This window comes from Chelonoidis abingdonii, chromosome 2 (genome assembly GCF_003597395.2).
Source record: "Chelonoidis abingdonii isolate Lonesome George chromosome 2, CheloAbing_2.0, whole genome shotgun sequence".
NCBI classification, from domain to species: domain Eukaryota; kingdom Metazoa; phylum Chordata; order Testudines; family Testudinidae; genus Chelonoidis; species Chelonoidis abingdonii.
The window spans coordinates 146,430,938-146,456,678 of NC_133770.1; the positions used below are offsets into that span (position 1 = coordinate 146,430,938).

The following is a 25,741-nucleotide window of genomic DNA, read 5'->3' on the forward strand; positions in this document are numbered from 1 at the left end:
TGTGCTGCACCTGAAGTGACCAGCAGCAGGTCTATCTCCTAGGCAGCGGCGTGCAAGCGGTTCCATGCAGCTCTTGCCTGCAGGCATCATCCCGTCCAGCTCCCATTGGCTGGGAACCAGCCAATGGGAGTGCAGGGCTGATGCTCAGGGTGGGGGCAGAGCATGGACCCCCATGGCCACCCGCCTACAAGCCAGACCCATTGCTCACCACTTCCGGCACAGCGCGGTGTCAGAACAGGTAGGCACTGGCCTGCCTTAGCTGGGCACCACTGCCGACGGGACTTTTAGTGTGCTGACCAGAGCGACCAAGTGCCTTACATGCTACGACCCAGTACTGGGTTACAACCCAAACTTTGAAAAAACACTGGTCTAAAGAGCTTTATCGAAGCTTACCTTAAACCTTAAGGCTCTGTTTCTGATTGCTATTGTTTGAGAGAGAAAGCCAGTGACCTCTCCGTTAAACTGAATTCTCTAAAGATTAGATGGTTCTGGGTACTGTTCCTTGTTTGTACTACCCTGTTTTCAAGGCAAATATCATCATAGTTAACTGCATGCTAGCAGTCCTCACTGGTGCGAGCATAGAACTCCTATGCCAGTGCAGTAGGCCTGATGCTGCCAAAAGTAACCTAGTCTCCCATTCAGCTCCTTTCTCCTATTACCTTGGCCTGCGTGCTCCTGACAGACTTCCTAACTCACTTCAACTCTCTTGTTTCAATGGCAATGATATTCTCAGTAGCTCTCACCCTGCTGCAGGTATTGGGGGACAGGAGGAGGCAGAGAGCGGATATCTGAACATTTCACTATGAAACTGTATTCTCCTCTATTTTTGTCTCTCTGTGTAATGAAGCAGAGAGACAACTTCACCGTCAAAAGGGATTACGAGGATGACAGTGAGTTTCCATTGTAACAAAACCAGAAAATTTTTGTGTAGGTCAACAGCTGTTTATCCAGCATGAGGCTCCTAGAAAGAGATTTAAAGCTGAGTATTAAGAGCACTGATCTGTACCTTGATTACTTACTTTGATATATACCCTGATAGCTGATTAAATTTGTGTAAAGTATTATTTTGGCACTAATTTTATATCCACTTCCATATTACTAGTTTACTCAGATAAAGTACATTTGGTATTCACTTTTGGATTGGGAGTGATACCTTGTATTCTTCTTTAATGACATACCTGTGATTTCACTCCCCACTTCTGAAAAGTGGCTAACAACTGAACTGAGGTTTTGTTCTTAATGCTTACAACAGTAGCTGTTACAGAACTTGGGAGAAAAGGACGGCCTAAAGGTTCAATACAACTTTCATTGAAGTCAATAGGAAGACCCCAATTCTATCAATGGGTGTTGAATTACACACTAAATTCACACCAGAAAAATCCAGCTGCTACTTTAATTTCCCTGCCTGTTCAGTTTATGACATGAACAGAAGCTCAATCAGTGTGGAATAATTAGAACCAGTATCATTTGCAGCTAAATAGTCTCTTTTCAGAATTTTTTACAATCAAGGCCACTCCACCAAATAGAAAGGGAAATAGGGAGAGCAGCTAAGAGTAGTTAACAATTTGAGCTAAGACCAACATGGAGAAGACAAGAGAAAAATTCTAAAGGAAGTATGATATGGAGCCTTTCATTTGCAGTACCAATGATCTCTGTCAATACTGGAATTAACTGCAAGCCAGCTTTATAAAAGCCTGAGATAAAAAGATTAATGCCCAGTGATGTGTTAATTTTAGGGAAAGGATTATTTGAGTGGGGAAAAAAAAGTAAAAGAGAAGATTTCACAATTTTCATAAAACAACTCTACATAGCTAAAACAAACTAGTTCAATTATACATGAATGTTATAGCATACTGTAGATAGAGGGATGTCTCATCTCAGGGTCATTTATGTAGGGTCATGGGAGCATACAAGGAGCATTAAATCCTCCCCCTACTCTCCCTTCTTGGAACAATTGTGGTCCCTTTATTAAGAGGAGCATAGTGTCTGCTCCCTTCACTGTGCCCTGGCACCACAATCCGCCTCAGAGGAAGACACTTTACTTCATCACCCTGTGAAACTGGGTTGGGGCAGAAAGGGGAGCACACTGTGACATCCCAAGGGTGCATATTCCACTGTGCATCAGAGAGCTAGGGAAAAGGTTGAGAGTGTGACTCCTTGAGGCATAATTCCTCACTGAATTAATTACCAGTGTGGTGGGATGGCTCTGCATGGCTTCCAATGTAAGTCAGTGAAATGCCATGACCTGATTCATACTGTGTTATATCCACCCCAAAATTTTAATGCATAGTTTATTTTCTTTTATGAATTACATTTCTGCTGAACTTCAAAACAAAACTATGAAACAAATTGGTTTCTTCTTAGTGATTACACATTGCAAAGGTTCAAATTAATTGACTTTAAAAGAGTTTACAGTGATTAACTCAGGAGCATATTGTTCTGTCATGGTCAGCCTCACTTTGTTTTCTCCCTTGAAATTGATATTTCATGTTAAGAGCTGCACTGTCTTAACACTCTGCTCTCTGCTTCAGTGTGCTAGTAACTCAAGGTCTTTGCTGGGAAATTCAAACTCACAGCAACAAAGTCAAATAATTGTCATGAAATTGGGAGCAGATGCAGCCTCCTGATATTGACTAAATGAGTCACATCAGAATTTCAATAATCCATAGCTATACTTTCTTCTGTGATTTTTTTTTTAATTTTTAGGGTTGCTTGCTGTTGAAAGCAGCAACCACACTGATGAATTTGTGCGAGGAGGAGACAAGATGCATTTCAAGGCCAGCTCTTCTCAAGTTTTAAAGACTTAGCTCCGTCTCCTTTCTTCCTTGAAAAACTCCAATGAAGTCAGAGGAATAGATCTGCAGCTGATGAAAAATTGGCATAGCTGTAGTGAAGTCAATGGAGCTAAATCCATTTACACCAGCTGTGGGTCTGGCTCAGGAAGTGTTTTGCCATGGACCTCAATGAAAACTGGACCAGGCTTTTAGTGGTGAGATATAAATAATGACAAAGATTTTGATTAGATTTGAAAGACATATTGCATTTTTTTTCATGTGCACTACCACTAGCAATTTCATCTCAAATACCAAAGCACAAAAAACAAACCTGAATCTGTTATGTCATAACTGGGCTGAACAGGCACAGATGAGCTAGATTCTGATCTCAGTTACACCAATGTCAATCTGAAATAACATTGCTGAAGTCATTGGGGTTAAGCCAATAAAACAGAGATCAGAATCCGTCCCATTGTGTCAACTGCACAGAGCCGTCTACAAGCTGCATAAAGTTTTAGTGTGTTTTCAAACTGAAAATGCTAATCGTGACCTTGGTCTTCCTTAAGGAGAAGCCCTTGGAAGGACTGATACCTTGAACATGTGGCAAAAAGAGGTGAGCCAGCATATTTTGGAACAAAGGAATTAAAGGAGCAGCATCATAATTACCTGAAATGGTTAACTTAAATGTGCTGTCTACTCCACTTTCCCTCATCAGTTGAAGCTGAAACATGGATTTTAAAAGATTTGCAAAAGTCTAAGTAAAAGGAAATTTAAAATGGAAATGTAAGGGATCTGATTTGGAAATGCAAACTCCAATTTTGCCTGCACAGTTTTGTGCTCACAGGTCAGCTGGTCAAGTATGTAAATTAAGTTGTTTTCAGCAGCAAAACTGAGCCTGCAAAATTTAAGAGTCAGGTTTAGGCATTTTAAGAATCAGACCTATATATGACATGTAAGAGCATATATAATCTATCAGTTCTGCAGTACAGGAGATCTGGGTTCAGCTGCCAAACAATTAGATTTTGCAGTACTCATGCAACCAAAACTCTGACCATTTTCAAAATGAGTTTTTGATGCACAATGAGGGAATAATGTCAAGTTCTATGCACCCATGTGCACTGCGCCAATTGTGTTGGTTGGTACTGGAGCTGCTCAAAGGACAAATAGCTATTTTTGAGGTGAGGGGGAAATTATGCTTTTATTTTAAAGTGTTTTTTGAAATTGACTCAATTTTCTGCAGGAGTTTTTAATGTTTTCTTTGTTTTAAAATTATATTGAAAACATTTTTGAAGGGATCAACATTTTTTATTTCCTGAAAAATTTTCACAAATAATACTTTTGAAAGGAAAGAAATCTTGCCAAAAAAAAAAAATCAAAGAAAAAAAGTAAACAAATCCCTGAGTTTCCCCAAATATTTCAGTTTGGGGGCAAAAGGCCATTTTTCGATGAAAACTCTTTTCACTCCACAAAATTCCAACCCACTCCAGTTGGTGCTAAGAAGAGGAGATAAAGGAGGAAGCACTGGAGTCCTACTTACACACATACAATAGCCTCCTTACATATAAGGTGCAGAAGGGCAGTGATCACTATTTTAGACAGTAGGATGGAACAGTAGCAACAGAGGGATTATACTGCCCCATGGTTTGAGTGGTGAATTCCTTCTTCCTCAAACCACGCAGTTTTATCCTTTGTGAAATGGGAACAAAAAAGAATGGATTTTCCCCTTTCCACCACCACCACCTTTTATTTTGTATATTTAAAATATATTTATATATAGGAATATGTTCATGTCACAGAGTCATTGCCTCCCAAACACACCTGCCTGGCTGCCAACCCACTTCTTTCCAACTAGAACAAGGAGAAATGGTCTCAAGTTGCAGTGGGGGCGATTTAGGTTGGGTATTAGGACAAACTTTTTCACTAGGAGGGTGGTGAAGCACTGGAATGGGTTACCTAAGGAGGTGGAGGAATCTCCATCCTTAGAAGTTTTTAAGGTCAGGCTTGACAAAGCTCTGGCTGGAATGATTTAGCTGGGGATTGGTCCTGTTTGAGCAGGGGGTTGGACTAGATGACCTTCTGAGATCCCTTCCAACCCTGGTATTCTGTGATTCAAGATTCAAATCAGGCCCCTTCCCCTTCCAAATTTTATCTTTTTATTTTCTCCATCAGAGTTATTAGATACAAAACTGTTTCAACCTCACCTGGGTTTGATATAGCTTTATACTACATTCTTAAAGCAGATAGAAAAGCCCTTCATCCCACTAGAACTTTAAACAGCTTTACATCGGGTCCTCACAGTAAACAGAAAATCATTTGCCCTACCTGGATTTTCTGTGGCATTATCCAGGACTCGCAGCAAGCTCTCTTCTCAGAAAGCCCACAGTTAGTTAGCTAGCTAGCTTTCTTACTTGCCCAACCTGAATTCCTACCAGACCCTTTCCAGCCTCTGGCAGCTTTCCCTCACGTCTTCTCCACTGGGCTTCCCCCCGACCTTTAGAGAGGCTAGCTATCTTACATGAGGTTGGACAGGGGGTGCTAATTAGTCACAGGTGGGCTGGACCTCGCTCCCATTAAAGGGGCAGAATCCCAGGGGTGCCAGAACAATTTCTATAGTAAGGGTGTGACATTCTATACCTTGGGGGAGCATCTTGTAACCCCCATATTCCTCATCTCTGTGTGTGTGTATATATATATATATATAATTGTGATTGCATGTGAGATATCAGAGAAAAGGTTATGATCTGCTGAAAGTCATTTTCCTTCCATATATGTATATCATTGATGCACTTGAAGCTATGAGAACCATATTGTATGGTTGTCATTAAAACATACTGTAAGTTGGGGAATCAGCCAGATATTAGCTCCCCAGAGAAGGCAGCAAAGAAAATAACCAGTGCCCAAGTGGTGTGTCAAACAACCCATCAGCATCCATTGTCCAGCATGGGAGTTACAATTCAATGACTCACCTGCATGAGGACACACCAGCGGAATTGCTCAACCTTGCCTGGAGACTCAGCAATGCCCCCCAGACATGCCTTGACTTATGTGTTCCCCAAGCACATGGAACTGAGGATATAAAACAGATCACAGGCGCCCCCTGCTGGGCCTTTCTCCTTCACCCACCTACACTGCAATCAACAAGGACACCCTGAAGACTCCAACTGAAGGGACTGGCCCAAATTTCAAGGATGAAATCTGTGTACTATGAACTGCAATATCCAGTGGAGTGAAAAAAACTGCTTAATCTAGATATTGCCTAGTTAACAGAGGTGGGAAGTCAGACTGCATGCTTATATTTTATTTTAGTAACTAAGTCTGACTTTTTGCCTATCTTTTGTAATCAAATTTGTTTTACTGTTTATCTTTACCGGTGAGTTTGTATTAAGTGTGTGGCAATACTGCTCAGGATTGCAAAGGCTAGTGTATGTCCACTTTCCATTGATGAAGTGGTGAACCAATTAATAAATTTGTACTGCTTATCTTGAGAAGTGTAAGATGGCATATTCTTGAGGTACTGTGCTAGAAGCTGGCTGGTGCCTTTCCCTGTGCGATTCATGAGTGGATCTGGGAGCATTCTTGCAATCTAAATGGGTGTGGGTCTCTACATGGGGTTATGCTGAGTGATAACAGCACCTGGAGGGGTTTGCTGCTTCTCACTAGCAAGGCAATGTGAGAGCAGGGCCGGCTCCAGGGGTTTTGCGGCCCCAAGCAGCCAAAAAAAAAAAAAAAGCTGCGATCGCGATCTGCGGCAATTCGGCGGGAGGTCCTTCGGTCCGAGTGGGAGTGAGGGACCCTCCGCCGAATTTCCGCCGAATACCTTAAATTGCCGCTGCCCTCCGGAGTTGCTGCCCCAAGCACTTGCTTGGTAAGCTGGTGCCTGGAGCCGGCCCTGTGTGAGAGACAGCCCAGGCTGGAGAGAGTTAAGAAGGGTACCCTGGGGAACTTATTTCAGCTACAGAACCAGACTGTAAACCTGTAAATGATGGACCACACCCCAATTGAAGCACTTATGCCAGGCCCACCAGCAATAGTCCAGCAATCATTCCCAAACAATAATTTCCATGACTATCAAGTATTTTTAGGCAGTTCTATAACTTGCTTTCCTGACCACATACTTAGAATTATTTTAGGGAAGGTAAATCTACTTGGCATATTTGTGATAGCACTCTTGGCAAGGGGGTGGGACTGCGGAAAAGAAATTAATTTCAAATTGCATATGCCTAAATGTATCTGCCACTTTATAGTCACTGTGTAACTCAATAAATGAGAAACACTGGCATTGGCTGTAGAGTAACAGCTCCTATCTGTATTCCAATGTGGTCAAGGAACTAAAGAGAGATTTATTTCATTTATTAAAACAATTGGAATCTTTACTTTCAAGATCATGCATAATCAGTACTATCTCAGGATGATAGCTTGCACCCTAAAAAACTGAACTTTGACCACCATTCCCCTTTAATGTGTGGTGTCAGTACCATCTCTAAGGGAGACAAGCTTCTCCATTTGAGAGTCCATTTTGACCCCAAATGCATTAACCCAGCCTGCCCACATTTCTTCCTGTGTTGTCATATAAGATGTACTCCACATGAAATAAGGAACATCGACCTTGAAAGGAAAGGGAAGGGAAAAAAAAGCATTCAGCAGCCCAGACCGAGATCTAGGCTCTGTCAAAATGATTTCTTATTCCATTTTACTGAAGCAGTGCCATGCTTTATCACTTCTGAGTTCATGTCTTACAGCTGAGGCAGCCCACTTGAATTGGTAAGTTCTTTAGTTAAAGTATACATGTGCTATTGACATTGTCAATATAATTTAAAGGGAAAGAGGAGTTTTGCAGGTGAAATACAGCTGCAACAGTCATAGGAAAATGGAACCCAAAATATTAAACCATCTATAATTAATTGCTATGTGTCTCACTAAACTTTTCTCTGCATTTATGGGCAGTTTACAGATAGACTTGTGGTTTGAGATGCTGGTGGTGAGTGGTGATGGTACCAGCTTCAGATAATTTGGGAGCTTTTGCTAAAGTCTTCCACAGAGACATAAGTAAAATGGGTCTGATAATCTTAGCTAAGTCTGATGAACTGTCACCTGCATCATTAAACCACCACACAAATACATGCACATAGATTATGGCATAACTTGCAGCAGTGCTGAAATTGCTTTCTGAGTATAAACTGTACTTGCTGGACACTTCAAAACAAAACAAAAAAACAAGTCACTGAAATCCTTAGTTTTCAGCCATGAAAGTTAATACTTCACTACACTTCGCTCAGAAGCAGTTGAATTTATGTATGTGTGTGTGTGTGTGTATATATATTTATTTTATAGAGGTGGTCTGGGATGCTTCACTTCGGCAACACAGGCAGGGTGCTGCTTTAATATGAAATATCAGTAGCGGTAATAGTGCAGAGTAATTCTCCTGAAGTAGAAATATCCCTATTAAAGTCCAACTGAGGAGGGCGATTTGCCCAAACCGCAGAGAAATCAAAAGCCTTCTTACTGTGATTTGCAAATAAGTAAGCCCAGATCTAGGGATGCTAGAAGTGCTCCCCTAACTCTGTTTTAATTTTGTTTTAATGTAATTGAAAAATCTGTGGAGCCAGTGTTGAAAGTTGTGCTCATTTTCCATTACATTATAGTACAACACCAAACAGTCTATGCATTTCATGTAAATTAACATTATCAGACTACAATGAATATAAACACTCCTCCATCTGTAAGTTCTGAAACGTGAATAAATAAAAACTTGAAAGTGACGAAGGTGCTGACAAAAGAGCTGTACAAATTCAGAACTAGGTCAAAAGTGAATGCATTAGTGCTGAGATTTTAATGTTCTCTTTCTCCTTTTGTTCTTGCTGCTAATTGATTACCTTTCAGTAAAGTTTATATGTTATCATTAAATGTTAATAATGCATAAATATTAAGCACATCATTGTAAACTTAGCAACACTATTAATACCCTCAATCTTGGTAGGTAATATTAGAAGTTACCAAGATCAGCGTCAATTGTCAGAATCATAAAAACCCTGTTACTCTGAAATTGATAGCTATAAACAATAGTTATGGTGCAATTCATAATTAATATATTCATCCCTCTCTCTGCAGAACTGGATAGAAGGAAGAAAGCAGTGTTAGAAAATCATAAATAATTCCACTTAAAATCCTTTGTTTTTATAACATACTCTCTTTTGTCTGTCTATATATGGCATTTCTAAGGTATCTGTCACCACCTTAGTACCTTGGCATATTCTGCTCTGCAGTTTGTTCAACAAAAAGCAAAATCAACCTTCTGAAGCATAGATGTTACTGTCAGCTTCCTCACCACAGATCCTTGTCAGGCAGGGCATTGTCAGAGAAGCAGGCAAAGACTTAAATATGCATTGCTGCTCTAGATCTTCAATCCCACTACGTGACAACTGCTAGTTAAAGTATACATGTGCAGTAAGCTTTACAACCCCCTAAGTGTGCTAAATCATTGTATTGGCTCAAATTTGTTTTTTTAAGAGCTTTGCTGACTTCACAGCTGGTAAGTTGACACTTTCCATCACTCTACCACTTGGCAACAGATGCCTCTCACTTATGCACAGATGCTGAGTATCCACCCAACCCTGACATTAGCCTTGTGTTCTGAACTAATTGGGCCAACACAGTTGTAATTAAGATTTGAATAATTAGAAAACTAACATGATTACTTTCACACTTAATCTTTAGATTGTATCATTACACTTTTTTTCTGGAATTATGGTTGTTGATCCCTTCTTATTTCTTTGTGACCTGTACCCTCATCAGCCTTCTAACTAGTGAAGCAGTAAATTATTTTAAGGATGATAATGATAATAAAATGGCTTTAAAGAGGATTGGTGGACAGCAATCTTACAGTGGTACAATACGCACTTTTGATTGAGTTTGCCTTCCAATCAATTTGCCTTTTGTATGGGTTGTCCCTGAACAACTTCATAGAAAGACTTTTCACTCTGTGATTTTTCTAATATAGAGCATTTCAATGCACATGGGTGCATGATACAGAGGAAGCTGGTTAACATGGACTTGATGTAAGTTGGTGGATGGTGGGGAGTTACTTTCCAGCAAGGGAAAACAGCTGAGGGGAGAAGAAACAGCAAGCTACTTGGGAAGTATGTCCTCGTAAAATGATGATTTCAGTATTAGCAGACAATAGCAGGGAGTCTTATTTGGAGGACAAATCGGTGAAGAGAGGAGGTGATGTAAGGGAAACCTTTAGAGAACTGAATGAAGTCAGGAAAATGTCCATCCAATACATAGGTGTAGATGCCATTCCAAACCTTGTATACTTTGGATGATAAATTTACATGAATGAACTCTTTAAGGTTCATCAGTCACTCATATACATCATGTGAGTGTGTGCAAGCGCCCACGTCCCCGATCTGTCTGAGATATGCTTCTAAACACATCCTCAGAGCCCAGATCAGCTCCTGAACTCAGATATTTCCATCTGAAAATGTTAAATCCACAGCAGTTGAGCTATTTTAACCTTTTACTGTTTATCATGATGCTTTATAACTACAGCAGATAGTTTCTGATTGCTAATATATGTTTGTGGTTTCTAATGCATGGTTCTGGCAGGGTTGCTAATGTATGTGTAAGCAGAGTCAGGATGAGCTGTACCCTGACATCTGGTGGTGAAGTATGGGAAGTGTGGAAAGAATGTCTGGAATGCGAAATCTCAAATATTTGACCCTGACATCTGGTGGTGAAGTATGGGAAGTGTGGAAAGAATGTCTGGAATGCGAAATCTCAAATATTTGCATAGGCACGCCTACCCCATCCCAGACTGCCGAGCTGTGGTGAAAGTGGGACTGCTTTGTGACAGAAATGACTCAACCTCAGTTGGGTGGTACTTGCTAGACAAGGGACATGGGTTCCAAAACCCTGTGAATAGAGAGAGGTTGGGGACAGGTATTTGTGCCTGGTGGTGCAGCTCCTTGTGGAGCTAGAAGCACCAGTTGCACCTCCTCCTCTCTCCACTGTGGAATGTCAGAGTTAATTTTTTTTATTCCCTTAAGACTCTAGATACAGGTTGCTGAGCTGAACTCACTTTGGGCTAATGGGTGCACTACACTGGGCTCCCCTACTATGTGCTGAGATCACTAAGAGCTGAAATCACAAAAAAAGCTGATATTACTGAGCTGGGAGCACTGAGTACTGTGCTAACTAGTGGGGGAGCCTGAAGCTATACTGTGGACAGAGCAGCTGGCGGAGTGGAGCAGTTTGTGGGATGGCTGGAGCAGACCACAGGACAGCTGTGGAGTGGAGCGGCTGGCAGAGTGGAGTAGCTGTGGGGTGTGGAGCAGCCCACAGAGCGAGCGGAGCCGATTAGTTTGCTGGGACAACTGGAGCAGCTCACGAGGCAGCTGGTGGAGCGGAGCAGTTTGTGAGGACGGCCGGAGGAGCAGAGTGGAGCGCTGGTAAGGCGGAGCAGTTCGTGGAGAAGGGGAAGCAGAACCCACGGAGAGGCAGGGCAGTTGGCCCTGGAATACATAAGGTGCCCCTTTCACCCAGGCTGGGGGGAGGGACCTCTACAGATAGACTCTTGAATTCTGGGTGGCATTGACCAGAGACTTTTGGGTTGTTGGACTTTGAAGTGATTGACTTAAGACCCTAAGGGGAAAGGACATTGCCAAATGTACTTGGGGGTGGTTATGGTTTGTGTTATAACTCTGTTTGTGGTGTTTCTCCAATGGGATCCACGTTGATTCCTTCCTTTATTAAAAAGATTTCGCTACACTCAGACTCCGTGCTTGCGAGAGGGGAAGTATTGCCTCCTAGAGGCGCCCAGGAGGGTGTGGTATGTAAGTGTCCCAGGTCACTGGGTGAGGGCTCGAGCCGGTTATGCCTTGTGTTATTGAAACGGAACCCCTGGATACTGAACCTGGCCCTTGTTGCTGCCAACTCAGAGGGGCAGAAGGGTTACATATGTTTCTGGCAAGTGCAGCATTTTACTTTAAAACTTTCTTCTTGATAATTAAAAAAATTATGGTACATTTATATAAGAGATGCACACTTCACACAATCTACACACTGGTTTTATAAAGCACAGGGCATCAGAATAAGGTTGTGTGATATGTGCTCTTTCTGATGGCTGACTTTGGGACTCCAGAACTTTGGTTGCATGTCACCATATAGGAAGTCTGGTCTTTGTTATTTAAGTAGCTCTTAAAGTGTGGACAAGGGCAGACACTTCATCCATAGTATTGGATTGAAAATCAAATTGAATTTAATGGAAGTTTTGTTTGAATAAGGAATACAGTATCAGGCCCTAACAGGGTTACTTGATTTTTTCCTGGAACTAATTCAGATCTTGGCATTCAGCATCACTCAAGAAGCATTAAGAAACCTACCAGACTGGACTATATGTGACGATCCCTTCAGCAATATAGACCTAAAGAAACCTTGGGTGAAAATCTGGTACCATTAGAGTCACCCTTTTTTTACAACTTCTATTATTGTAGCACAATATATTTTATTACACTCCTTTAAAACACCTGGACATGTATCATAAATATTTATAGATGTGTTGTATGATGGCCAGAACTGTTTATTTCTTATGGTTTAACCTCAACTTTAATTTAAGTTGGAAAATTAAAATATATCATCTGCAGTTGAGAATGTCTTCAAGTTCCCCCCTTTGCCTCCTAACCCCTGAAAATATCAAGGTAAAGAGCCCCTTTTAACAATGATGGATGTAAGATAGGCCATTCCAGTAGTTCAAAAATATATTGTCTGCTTAGATACATAACCTATTAACATGGAATACTATAGAATATTTTGTCAAAGACTGCAGGGCAATACAAATTTGGGAGGCCAGGTTAAAAGGAAATGCAGGAATTTCTAAGAAACAGAAACTATTCATAATTTTAAATATTTTCCATGAAAACCATCCAAACTTTTAGTTTTTCTGTTCTGTTTATGCATCTTCCCCTTTCATCTCTCCCACTATGGAGTATACTAAGACTTGGAAGGATTTGATGCTGATCAACATAGATTTTATCATACACAAACACACAAATACTTGTTTGTTTATCAATACCTGCCATCGATAAAAACACATTTAGAGGTAGGCAAAGTCGGAAAAATGCTACTTGAGAACTTATTAGCATTTGATTTAAGCATATTTATTTTGTGAATTTTGACATCTGATGTTGGCAATTTGTATTTTAACAATTACAAAGCTATAAGTTTTTGAATCTCAACATCTACTGTTAAATAAATATTGTCTCATCCTCTTAGTATCTGCACATACCCATAATTTCCTGCAACTGTGAACATTTAAAATCAGTACACATATAGAATGCTTAAAAATAAATATTGACATTATCTGTAAAAATTTAAAAAATATAATTTACTTTCTGCCAAGCCTAAGTATATAATATTTGATATATAGAGATAGACCCAAGATAAAATCCCAGATCTCAATAGGCTTAAACTTTATGGAAATACTGACATATTTTTGCAACTTCAAGTTATCTCTACTAATATCATTGTAGAGATTCCAAGAACTCCAAAAATGATGTCAAATAAATAGGGAAGTATGGACAACTTTTGCTACATAAATGGAACAACAATTTTAAGAGGGAAAAAATGCTTCTTTGGCTAAAGAAAACCTTACTAGTGTCAGGCCTGGACTGGCTCAGGATGCTTAAAACGTCATTGTATATGTGGGAAATGACTTGTGATTTTTTTGCCTGTTCTATTAAATAAGTAATACTTCAAGGCACGGTATCTCATGAATCACTAGGGATTATAAACTGATGCTATTGTAACAGTTGATACACTGGTGACTGTTACTGCTCCCCATTTAAAGTTCCTTTAGCTTGTGTGATTGGGGGCCTATTCTTTGGAGTGACAAGTCCCAGGCAGACCTGTATAATTAACAGAGTTGTCTGAAAAAAAATCATCCAGCTTCAGTCCCAGCTGCTGACCCAACCAAAAGGGTTAGTAAACTATATGCCATTGGACAACCAGGAATCTCACTCAATTAATGATAATTGTTCCTAGTCTTGGTAGTTTGTAACATATCAGATTTCAAAATCACATTGTTATTACCTTCTGGACCTTTTTCTCCCACTTTCTTTCCAACTTGATTTTAAACACCTTGTACCTTGAGAGCTGTTAGAGCTGGAACTAATGCTGAATACTCTCAGATAGCTTTCAAGTAGCATAAAGCATTAATATCTAGCTCTAGGAGTTGGTAAAAATTTTGGCTGTGAAAGTAATACTGGAATTGAAGTGTGAGGAGAAAAACATAGTAATTAGAATTATCCTACTTTATATAATGAGTGGGAGTTCATCTATTATTTCGCCCTAACATTTTTTATTATTTTTCAATATCAATTATTTAAAACCTGAGTAATTTCACAAACAAAATTAAAGGTAGGTTAATTTGTGCTCCAAGAGGCTGCAATTCATTCCTGCTGCAAAGTCTAAGAGGCTGTTTAAATAACTATCGGACCTAGTCATTTAGTTCAAGCTATAGAGGCTTATGCTTTTTTTTATGGCCACCCCACCTTCAATACCTGGTCTTGGACAAGTTAGTGGTCCTCACACAACCACATTAAAAAAGTTGGGATGGCTGTCCCGAGGAGTGAGAATGCATCATTCCAGCACAGTCACCTTAAGAAGAATATAAGTATAATGGTAAAAAAGCTGGGGAAGGGAACAAGTTCTCCTTCTCTCCATCAATGGTTGTACCAATGTGCTACATTTGGTCAACGAAGTAGAGAAAATATTGCATGGGAATGGAAATAATGACATCCACTGAACTCCAGGTGGGGCTGTTGCAGCACTTCTTGGATGCGGAAACGGGAATTGCTTGTGAGGTCATGATATAAGCAGCATGGGAGTCAAACTGCCTGTAGCCTGATTTAGGGTGGGTCAGTAGGGTTGCTGTAATTTATCCACTTAATTTTAATTTATTTTATTAATTTTTAATTCATAATAATAATTATTATTGGATATTAATTAGTATGGGTTTGGCTCACCAATATACTTGATTAAAAGATAAAGTTCATCCTGAATCAGGCTTCACAGAGTTTATAAAAGGAACTTTGGGGTATATGACAGGAGCTTACACTAAGACAGATATAGTCATAAAGACCTTTTATTAAAATCAATGAAGCAATAAACAAATGTTAAAAAAGTTCAAGATTACAAAGTTACAAAATATCACAGTTTAAGATTAGATTTATGATTTATGCAAACTTGAATACTCACTTTGGTGTAGCAGCGCCTCTTGGGCGGTTTCACACTTTTGGCAAAGGAAGTTATTTCAAGATGGTTTGCATTCTGATTTTAACTCTATATATACTAAATGCTAAAACTAAAATGAAATATGCGGGAGATTAAATCTCTTTTTACTTACTGTTTTGAAAAGAAATAATACTACAGCCTGTTAATAGCCATCGTAGATGGATAGCATCGATACGTAGATGAGGGTGGAGGCGATGAAGAGTAGACAGGAGCAGATAAATGGGTGTATCGCCTCCCTGATGGTGAGCTGTCTCACCTTTTTATAGAGCATTGGTTGGAAATCCTTCCTCCTATGCCCAAATTTCATCTTTCCCCCAAGGAAATGTTAGGGTACACCTGCCACATAGGTTAACATTTATGTGCGTATGAATGACAGGTATGAATGCATTTGTGGTGTACTTGTTGGATTTGTGGGCAAAAATCCCCTTTTTCCACTCTTTACTGTTATTGGTTCAGTTAAAGGTCTCCAGATATCTGCGTAGGTATTTTGTCTTATTATCACTTCTCTGAGTGATGCCTTAGCATCATACAGGATGTTTGACCTGTAGGTTTCTTGCATTACAGCTATTGCATTATAAACCTATAAGCCTATTATATTAAATACTTACATTTATCAAAAAAACATTTTATACAGACCAACAGATTAATCCTCAGGGCTACAAGCCACTCAGACTTTGCCAGGAGAAGGAACCAGCCACAGCCAAGGGATACATATGCACTTTTCAATCATGTTTTATGAAACAATTGAAGTTCTGAATAATTAACTTTAATGACAATAAACCTATTGGACTACAATAGCCCAATAAGCAAGGAGGGGACATACACTTTAAGATCTAAGACACTGTGACTTCCCAAGGCAGAGGAATACTTCGACAGATGACTGAAATTATTTCAGCACCAGTAAACTTTTGTAAACATTGACCCTGGGACAATGACCAGATTGAGGATAGCTCAAATGAGTCACAGTAGTACTGCCCTGTAAGCAGCAATCTCATCTCTCAGTACAATCCACTCAGCATACAAGGTGGGTTTCTGCCTACAGTAGTGTTGGGGACAAGCAGGATAGCTGGTGTGCGTACCAGGGAGGAAGCATGACCATATCATAGCATCCTGGACTGTGACCCACCATCCCACCCCAGGCAGAAGCATATGCTAGCAATCAAAAGCTATCCGCTGCAGTTATAAAATATCGTTTTAAAGGTTAATAAGAAAGTAGCTCAGTTGCTATGGATATGTTTAGATAAAAATATGTGAATCTCAGGAGCTTTGAGTCTCTGTGGATATCTATCAAATTTATCTATAGAACTGGGTTTTTATAGTTTATTCATCACCCTCTTATAATGCCTTGCATAAAGGGCTTGATACAGCTACTACTGAAGACAACAGGACTCTTTCTATTGACTTTAGTGGGGGTTTCATTGCATCTTAACTCAGGTTTGATGCTCTCAAATCTTTTTTTTTTTTTTTTTGCCTCTATGGTACAAACGCTAGCCTTCTAACTGCCATCTTCTGACCAAGATTTCCCCGAGTTTCATCTGCTGGCTTAAGGATCTCTTTAGGAACACTGCATTGGACAATGAAAAATACTTGGTAACTTCTTTCCAACTTTTTGTTGGTGGACACAAAATCTATTTTCATGAAATGGACAGATCCCTCTTTGCCTAGATGAGAGTGTTGGACAACAATCCTACTGCAGTATGGTTCCCTTTATACCTGCACAGAAGAGTATATATTGTAACAAAGAGGCATCAATAAATCTCACACTGATTATCAAAGAACTTTTAACTCCTTGGACACTTTGGAAAGTTTTAGAATTTAAACTAGTAAAACCCAACTTTTTTATAGCTATATAACTTCAAAGCATAATATGCTGATGCATCAAATGGTTGTTTTGCATTCATTTCCTTTTCTGTACATTTATGTTTTGGTACACTTCGGTTTTTATTATAATTTCTTATCTTCTAAAACGTCTCTCTAGTTATTTATTAATATATCTTACAACTGCTTATCTTTGCATCTGTAATCCTAATCCTTGTCAAGATAAGAATAATTGTATAGCTCTGTACTTGTTTTGTAAAAAATATATATATATAAAGGAAGAGGAAATAATTTAATAAAGAAAAAGCAAGATGTCTAATTAGACTTCTGAAGACTCCTAGAACAATAAACATGCTTACTCCCCACCATCCTTCTGACAAGAGATATTTCTCTATTATCTTTGTATTATGTTTCTTCTTAGATCCTAGTCACAACATTTATCTTACTGTTATGGCTCTCTCTCCCTTTTCAAATGTTTGCCTCCAGGGGTAGTGAAACTACTAAAATACATTGTCTTTGGTGTATCTGCATTAAAAATCACTTCTTTCTCCTGAAAAACCAATTTAAAACAGCACATTTTTGCCTTGCAAATTGATCTTTTTAAATATACAGAGAGAGACCTAGAGCCATCTGACCCAAGTTTATTTTTCTCCAACAATTGCAATTACCATTTGGGAATATTATTGTTAAATATCTGTGATAGAAATACTTTAAAAAACATTAGTTTACTTTTTTATTGATTTTTAGAACATGCCATAAGAGAAAATGATAAGAACAAGTCATAAAAAAGACAACTTAATTACAGATATATCAGAGATAATGGTATAATTATTTCTCAAAATGCATGTTAGGAAAAGAAGAATGATCAAAAGGCCATACCACATACAGATGCAGCCTATATGTATACAATATTTTGTATTTTTAGGCAGTATGCAAAATGTATTGTTTTTATGTTATTGCACCAATTATTTATATAAACATGGGGAGAGACTCTTTCGATTTGCAATTAATTTATCCTTTCTCTAATACAGCATCTGTCCCAATAAAATGTCAAAGATTCAAAATAGGTTCCTGGTAAAGAGGGGAGAGGCTGAGATACTCAGTTACTGCGATGATGGGGACAATATAAGGACCTAGATAGATAGAATAGATAAACTTTGTGTTATGCCTTCTATGCCATGTGTGACTCTGCACTGAAACTGGCAACTGAAGTAAGCTACAGAGGACCAGTTCTGTCTGTTACTTATCAGATGAAGACTTCCATTAAAATGAATTTGTTACATCTTGGATTTTAGTTTAAATTACAGTATACTACTAACTATTTGGGCATGATGAACTCAATTTTGACACAGCCCCCCCCCCCCCCACGCACACAATGACTGGTTTCTGTATTAAAGAAAAACCCAAGCACACTGAATTTAATCATCTAGTTGCATCTGGTAAACTGTAATCCCAGCTAATACACCTGGGAATATAATCCTGAAGAGATCTGAACACCTGCAAAGCTCTGTACAATCAATGGCAGTTCTGGGCATTCAGCACCCCCCGAGGATCAAGCCCTCTTTTAGTCCAACAGAGAATTTCTGAAAGATAAGAAAGTGCATGAATTTCTGATTTAAAATATGCATTCCCATTGATCACAAATAGGGCAAAAAAATGTCACACAGTTATTACAGAGAAAAGTGAGTTAATTAAAATAGGTGACCTTTAAAAAGCATTTGCAAAAAATGTCTACTGTTTGTTAGAAGATAGCACTAGAGGGAATTCCAGACAGGGTTCAACTGAATACTTTAAATAACAAGCTTAGAAAAAAATGTGGGATTCTATGTTTTTTTGTGTTTTTGTTTGTTTGTTTTTGTTTGTTTTTAAACAGGAAAATATATTTCTTTGGAGTACTCTCAGTCTTTTTTTAACTTGACCTATTAATACGTTCAGATGGTAGGACTGATGGCTATGCTTTATTCTGTCACACAGGACACCTCATTTGAACCCAACCTAAGGTTCCTCACTTTATGGGCTGGTGCAGCTTAGATGTGTCATTGACTTGACACACTTGGGCTCTCAGAGTTAGAGAGAATAACAAGTAATTGCTACATCAGTGCAGCATGTGATGGCTAATTCAAAGTGGCACTGGTGATGGTCTTGAAAGCTCACCCGTTCTGTAAACTAGATAAAGGGCACTACAACTTTCTAAAAGAAAAGTCATGTTACATAAGAAAATAGTTGTCCCTCAAAACAAAGTGCAAGATTCTTAATGCCAAATCTGCACAGATGTGCAATGAGTGCTAAATACCAAGATGGAAAAAAGTTTACTTGGGATGAATGGTAAGGACTGAACACAGAAAAAGCACATGAATTTAGTTATATACTAGCCTCAGCAAATCTTTGATTTGCAGACATAGATGAGTTGCTATAAGAGAAAAGCAAATCTTTTTTGACATTAACCATATCATATTGTGGTTAAGTTTAGTTAACTACATCTCCTTCCCCTTACCCAAACTGCTCCACTCCTGCACTTTTTCTACGTAGCCAGTCTTCAAGGTGGCACCCAGTTTCAAAGGCAGAAAGGCCAAAATACTGAAAGAAAAACTGTTCTCATGTAAAGTCCTGCCCAATTTTGTAGGCCTAGGAGGTTTGCCTAAGCATTCAACTTCAGGGTGGGAATCAGAAGCAAAGCTGAACTTTTTGAGACATGCATATCCTTAGTCAGTACAATGATGAATGTCCAGTTAAAGGGAGAGGGTCTGGTTCTGATCATAAGAGTAATTCAGAAGTAACTCCAGCAAAGTCAATAGGCTTGCACTGAGGTAACTTCACACTGAATAGGTCCATTATCTGTTCTCGGGCACACACGTTTATCAGAAAATGGAGTAAGAAATGCTATTTTTGAAAGAGAGTGCAATGAGTTATACTTACCAAGTTACCAGTAGTTAAAAATTTAAAATTAGATTTACTGTAACCAACTAGTAAAAGAACTTAATATTTGTATTAGCATTTTAGTTATAAGCGCAATAACCATTAACAAAGAAAACATTCACATATTCTTATGAATGGGCTATGAAAAGGCTTTTAGCTTTTGCTAGATAATGAGCACCTCAGTTAAATGACTAAAATGCTGCTTTAAATGAAAGCTTGTTGAAAATATAATCTGTGAAATGCTTTGGTCATAAAAATCCTTAACATGCATACTAAATTAAAGAATTATACTCTGGCTATTCAGACCAATGGAAACCCAATCAAATGTATTAATCTTATTCTCCCTTCACTCCAGTTGCTACAAATATTCTTAGAACACCACCATTAAATTGTACTACTTGATACATGCATTCCATTCACCAATATTCTTTTTTGTTTGCTTTATTTTCAAAAAATGGGAAAAGTGAATGAAACTTGCGACCAAGACGTATTTTAGATCACATTCTGGAACACAGATATCGAACTAAATAAAAAATAGATATATGAAAGACTGTAATATGAAAGACTGTAACATGCACAAAACAGACTCAATATATACAAAGATAGAAATACCAAGTAGATTATTCTTAGCAAATGCACCCTGCAGTCTCCATATAGGTGCTTAACAAGAGTTACTCAAACTACCATTTTAAGAATGCCCAAAAGCTTTGCACACTTTAAAATATATTAATCTGAGAAGGCTGGATATCTCAAGATGCTGAGAGAGGGATACAGAACACGAGCACTGTTTCAAACTGAGCAAAGACAGGTAGTGATTTAAAAAAAAAAATAAAAAAGGCTATGGTCCAATGTCTGTACAGTGGCCTTTGTGAAATGAGTCAACATTTCAGGCCAGTTTTTGGTGGGAAGCATTCCACCTCACCAATACTACAATTAAGACTGGCTCTTGCTGGCAGTCTTGAAAGAATGGCTAAGAAATGAATAATCACAGATTCTCAATGACCTGTCAGTCCAACTGCTGGGTCTTAGGGATCAGGGTCAAAATATATTGGACGGGCCAGGTCAAAACAGATGTCTTATGAATCTCTACCTGAAGGGAGGTGGGGGAGGGAAAGAGAGGATTTTGGGCTCCAGAGCTATTATCATGAGTAAATAAATAAAATACTGTTTATCAAGAGTCACTTACTATTGTATTGTCAATATGTTTGGTGTGTTGGGCAGAGTGGTAACATTATCAGTGATTTAATGAGTTTGTGATCAGTCATAAATCCAGTCTAACATTGGAAACAGAAACCTAGTGCAGAGTTCCTTTTAATTCATTGTTCCTAACAATCTTCTTTAGAGGATCTTCCACTGAGTACATCAACTTTAGATTTGAAGGACTCAGTCTTGTGAGGTTCTGGGCACTTCCTGAAAGGTGTTAGGCAATCTTCACTCTGAGTGAAGTTAATGTGAACTGAGAATATCCAGTATATCTGAGGTAGAAACCAGCAGCTTTCACAATCAGGCCCACAAGCAACATGATCAGAGTGTTGGAGAACAGGTGTCCTGTTAGTTCCAATACTGGGTTTTGTTTTATTTTTTTTTTGTAGAGTTCATTTTTCAAGGAGAGGACACTAACAGAGTAGTGGTGGGGCAAGTAGAATGGTAAGGAAGAGGTGTATTTAAAGAAGCAAAGGAGTGGGGGAAAGGATGGATAGGAGGAAATGGGGGACAGATAGAGTAGAAAGATATGGGAGATGGAGGGAAGGGAAAGAAAGGGGGGAAAGAGGGGATGCTGTGAGCGGAAGGATGAGAAGGAGCATGGTCAGGATGGGGAATGAGGTGCTATATCGGAGGGAATTTGGTAGCTACAGAGAGACAAGAATGAATATCCAGGAAACAAAAACATGAAAGTTACATGATTTCAGTTTCAAAGGTTTCAGTGACAGCGGAAGGCTGCTGGACATGTGAAGTCCTGCTGGAGATGGTGTTGCTGCTCCTGTAAGGAGTTCTAGGGGGCTGGAGCTTCAAAGCTGCCCTTAGAGCCTCTCTCTCATTAGTCCTGAGCCTTTATGGTCTGTGGGCTCAGAGAAGGGAAGCTACTGGAACTCAGTGCCACATAGCATTTCCAGCATAGTCTTATTTGTCTTTTCTCATGCCCATCTAAAATTATATAGTTACCTTTTTCATTCCCTAGCATGGAATTGTTAACTTTAGCCATTAACAAGAATTTCCTTTCCCCTCCCCCCCCCCACACTATCATCACACTTGGATCAGAAGTGTGCCTTGTTGCTCTACAATGGGTATATTTCTGTCTGCCTGTAGATAGAGCTCATTGCTTTTACCTGTGTTATTTTAACCTCATTGGTTGTCAAGCTTCCTTTAAAGAAGCCCCAGATATGAAAGTGTTAGTATCAGATACTAATTTCAACTGAGATGAGCTAGCAAGCTCTATCTTCTGTCAGGAGTATGAAAGTCAGCTTGAGACAAAGATTTGAACACTGGCCTCATTCAAAGACCTAGAAAGATCTGAAATAGAGCTGAAACCTATATATAACTCTTAATGTTACTTGCTATGGCCTTATGGTCAAAACAAAGGCCTCAAAGGCAGAAGACCTGGGCTCTATTCCCAGCTCCACCACTGGCTTCTTACATGAGTATATCACAACCGATGTGTGTCTCAGTTTCCCTATGGACTGTGTTTAATGGGAATAATTATACTCTCCTTCATCCCTGATATGACATTGAAAGGGTAATGCTTATAAAGTGCTTTGAAATCCTCACATAGAGGGCTGCTCAAAATAATTAGTATTGTCTTTTATTTTTTCATAATGTGAAGAAGATTGTATGGGTGGAATCTGCAGGTGTTTGGAGAAACATCCTTATATATGATCCCAGCAAATTAAAAAGGGCTCTTCACTTAAAAAGAGAAGGTTCATCTGGATTTGATTTGTAAATACTCTAATAACTGAAATACAAGGGCATATGGGTTTAGAGAGCCACAGACATGATGAAACTAAATGCAATGCTTTTCTTTTTATCTACTTCAATGTCTTTGATGGAAATGCAACAAAACCCATCATGTCAAACAGTGTTTATAGTTAGCCCTTGCAAAAAACCAGACAGGAAGTTGTTGCTGTTTGCATGTGAGCACACAAATCAGCAGCTGTGTAAGGAATGCTTAATCTCAAAGCTAGGGAACTTTTCCTTGTAAAGTTATAGGGTGTTTTCTTTTGATTAAATTTTGGATGGATGTTTTGACTCATGTATATTAATACTAATTATGTTGAGGAGCCATTGATTATTCATAAAACACAGTTCAGTGCAGATAGCTAGAGTAGGAGCTTGATTTATCCTAATAAATCCCCTCCCAGCCCTGGTCAAGACAAAATATCCTCTCTGGGGAGAAGCAGCACATGCCTGAGTAAATATCTCTTCACTACTACAAGGGCTGAGAAATGGGCCGATATGGCAAACCAAACTAGTTGTCAATGCCAGTACTTACCTCCAAAGGCAACTCCATTCTCAAGAATACAACAGTTACACGGTGACACCAGTCTCAGATACACTGCCTATGGAAATTAGTATTTTCAAGAATGAGACCATATTGACAGTCAATTAAGATTTTCAGGGCTTTCAGTATATTCCCCAAAACCATAGTTCAGTTTCACATATGCTTGTATTTATGAAAGCAGGATGGAAGAAAGGAAACTTTTCACCAGCTCCAGCCATAAAAAGCTGATGGGATAAGCAGTAAACTTGTAGATAACTGAAATTTTCCTGAACAACTTTTGTTTCAGGGAGTGGGGAGGTTAAGAAAATCTCTCCAAAAGTGCATCTACATATTTAATGTATGACAAAATGCTATTAATACTGTTGAAAATAATGGTAGCTGATAAATTATATATGGATATTTGATGCCTGCTAAAATGATTTTAATGATATTTACAACACTATTGGTTGACAAATAAGGAAATGTAATCACACTTTTAAAAACTATCTAGGGTATATTCATATGAAAGTAAGATATGAAATCAATTAACTTTCCATTGATCTGACAGGGATTTTTCTCTTTATTATGACAGAATTTTAAATAAAACATTTTATATTCCCTTTTTTCTTCCTTTTATTGCCCTCCCAAGTAACATGCTTAATACAACAGATCTTACTTTGAGTCTCTCGCTGGGTTACAAAGTTTGGACAGTTTAACCAGCTCCTCACATCTAGCTCCTGACTATATGGACATTAAGTATGGACTGAGCTGAGACCATCAAATTCAACTCAGTTTAGACACATTAGGCTGGCAGGCTAACAGCAGTCACTGTAAACATCCTTGCCTTTTTCTTAAGAATATATTTAATCTTGTGAGACATCCTCTTTTACCTGTTCTCTGTTCTTTTACAAATAAACATCTTAATCATCAGTTTCTTTCTTTCTTTCAACATGCCATGCTGCTTCCATCATCCTATGAAGGATCAGTCCCCATCTTTTTAATCAAAACAATGATTCATGTCAGACTACTTTTTCGCTGAAAGCTATAGATTTAATTCTCTGACCACTCACATAAGAAACAGCCATCCTTCCCAGCCTAGCTGCTAGTCCTGCACTGGAAACTGTTCAAAAATGCGTCAGATGCTTAGTATAATATCTCAGACTCCTCAATGGCATTGCTAAACTGGGAAGCTGCACACATATTCTCAACTCACATTTGAAATACCCCTTTCTCATTTAAATACTGTGGAACTTTGAAGCCTTTAGACTATGAGTTCCCACCTGAGCATGAACAAAACCTCTTTAATCAAAATTAAGTTATCTTTGCCTTGCACACTCCTTTAAACATATTAAGGGCAAAGAAGAAAGATAGTGTGTTTTCCCCCTTCTTTCCCACCCCTTCTTATTTCTAATTATTTTTTGCAAGATTCAGAAGACCATCTGATCAGAAATATTTCCAACAGTTCAAATGAATCAGTCTAACAATCTTATTCTCTTAAAACAATAGTTCCCTTATGGGACACTTATCTCTGAACTAAGGCTTTTACTGACATAACAAACGGACTGTCTTGCTGCAGTGCAGAATGTCAGTTTACTCAGTTAGAACTTTCAATACAGAAATTCAGCATGATGCAGTCCCCCCAGATAAAGCAGCACTTACCTTAATTGAAATCCTTTCTCTGATAGAGCTGAGGCATCAGTCAAATCAGCAGTGATTTGGGGGCAATCTAAGTTTTCAGTCAACACCCTCCAGGTAGCTGCATACTGTACTGCCTTTTTCCGTTTGTGTTGAACTCCTCACTGTCTAAAAGAGAGAGAGAGAGAAGCTGAAATCCTCAGAGGTTCCCAGTGAGTGAGAGAAAGAGTACCAAAGCAATGTTTCTTAACATGAGATTCTCAGCAAACGTGCCAGGTCTGGAAGATCCTGTAACCGCTGTGATAGGATCCTGTCATGTCCCGGGAGCTGTGGGATGATCATTGACCTGATTAGCACGGAACACTCCCCACACGCAGAGAAAGCATTGAGAGGATTGGTGAGTTGCAAGGGAATTTGGAAAGGCACCAGGGCCACTTGGGAAGCTTTTCTCTTTCAGACTAATGGATATGCTGGAGCTGAGGCTGTAATTGATGAGGAGGTTATGCACAATGTTAACTACCTAAGGACTTAAACAAATGTGCTTTTGCATGCTGTTTCACAAGCTGCATCATCATTCAACATAAGGTAGATCTGAGTAATTAGAGACTGATGTAGCTGTTTTGTAATATGAGACTAACTGTATGTTATGTTCTGTAATCTGGGAGATAAAATAGATTCATACACTTGCCTATGACCCTGGAAAACAGAGCTCAGTTCCAGCCTAGAATAAATGAAATGAGTTTGATGGGCTTGTGTTAGCCCCCAGATTTGTCTATGTTAAAAAAAGCAGACTAGACATATTTGACAGCTTAAATAAAACAGATTAAGAATGCTG

At 38.9% G+C, this 25,741-nt stretch overlaps 1 protein-coding gene across 1 annotated transcript in view; it reads right to left on the reverse strand.

The window, feature by feature from the left end:
• The window catches only part of CDH12 (cadherin 12), a 347,726-nt gene extending 322,581 nt beyond the window's left edge, over window positions 1-25,145 (reverse strand). Inside the window, exon 1 of the mRNA XM_032798095.2 lies at window positions 24,931-25,145. The gene's annotated coding sequence lies outside the window, so the exon portion shown is untranslated. The remainder of the gene's footprint in view (window positions 1-24,930) is intronic.
• Between the last annotated feature and the right edge of the window lie 596 nt (window positions 25,146-25,741).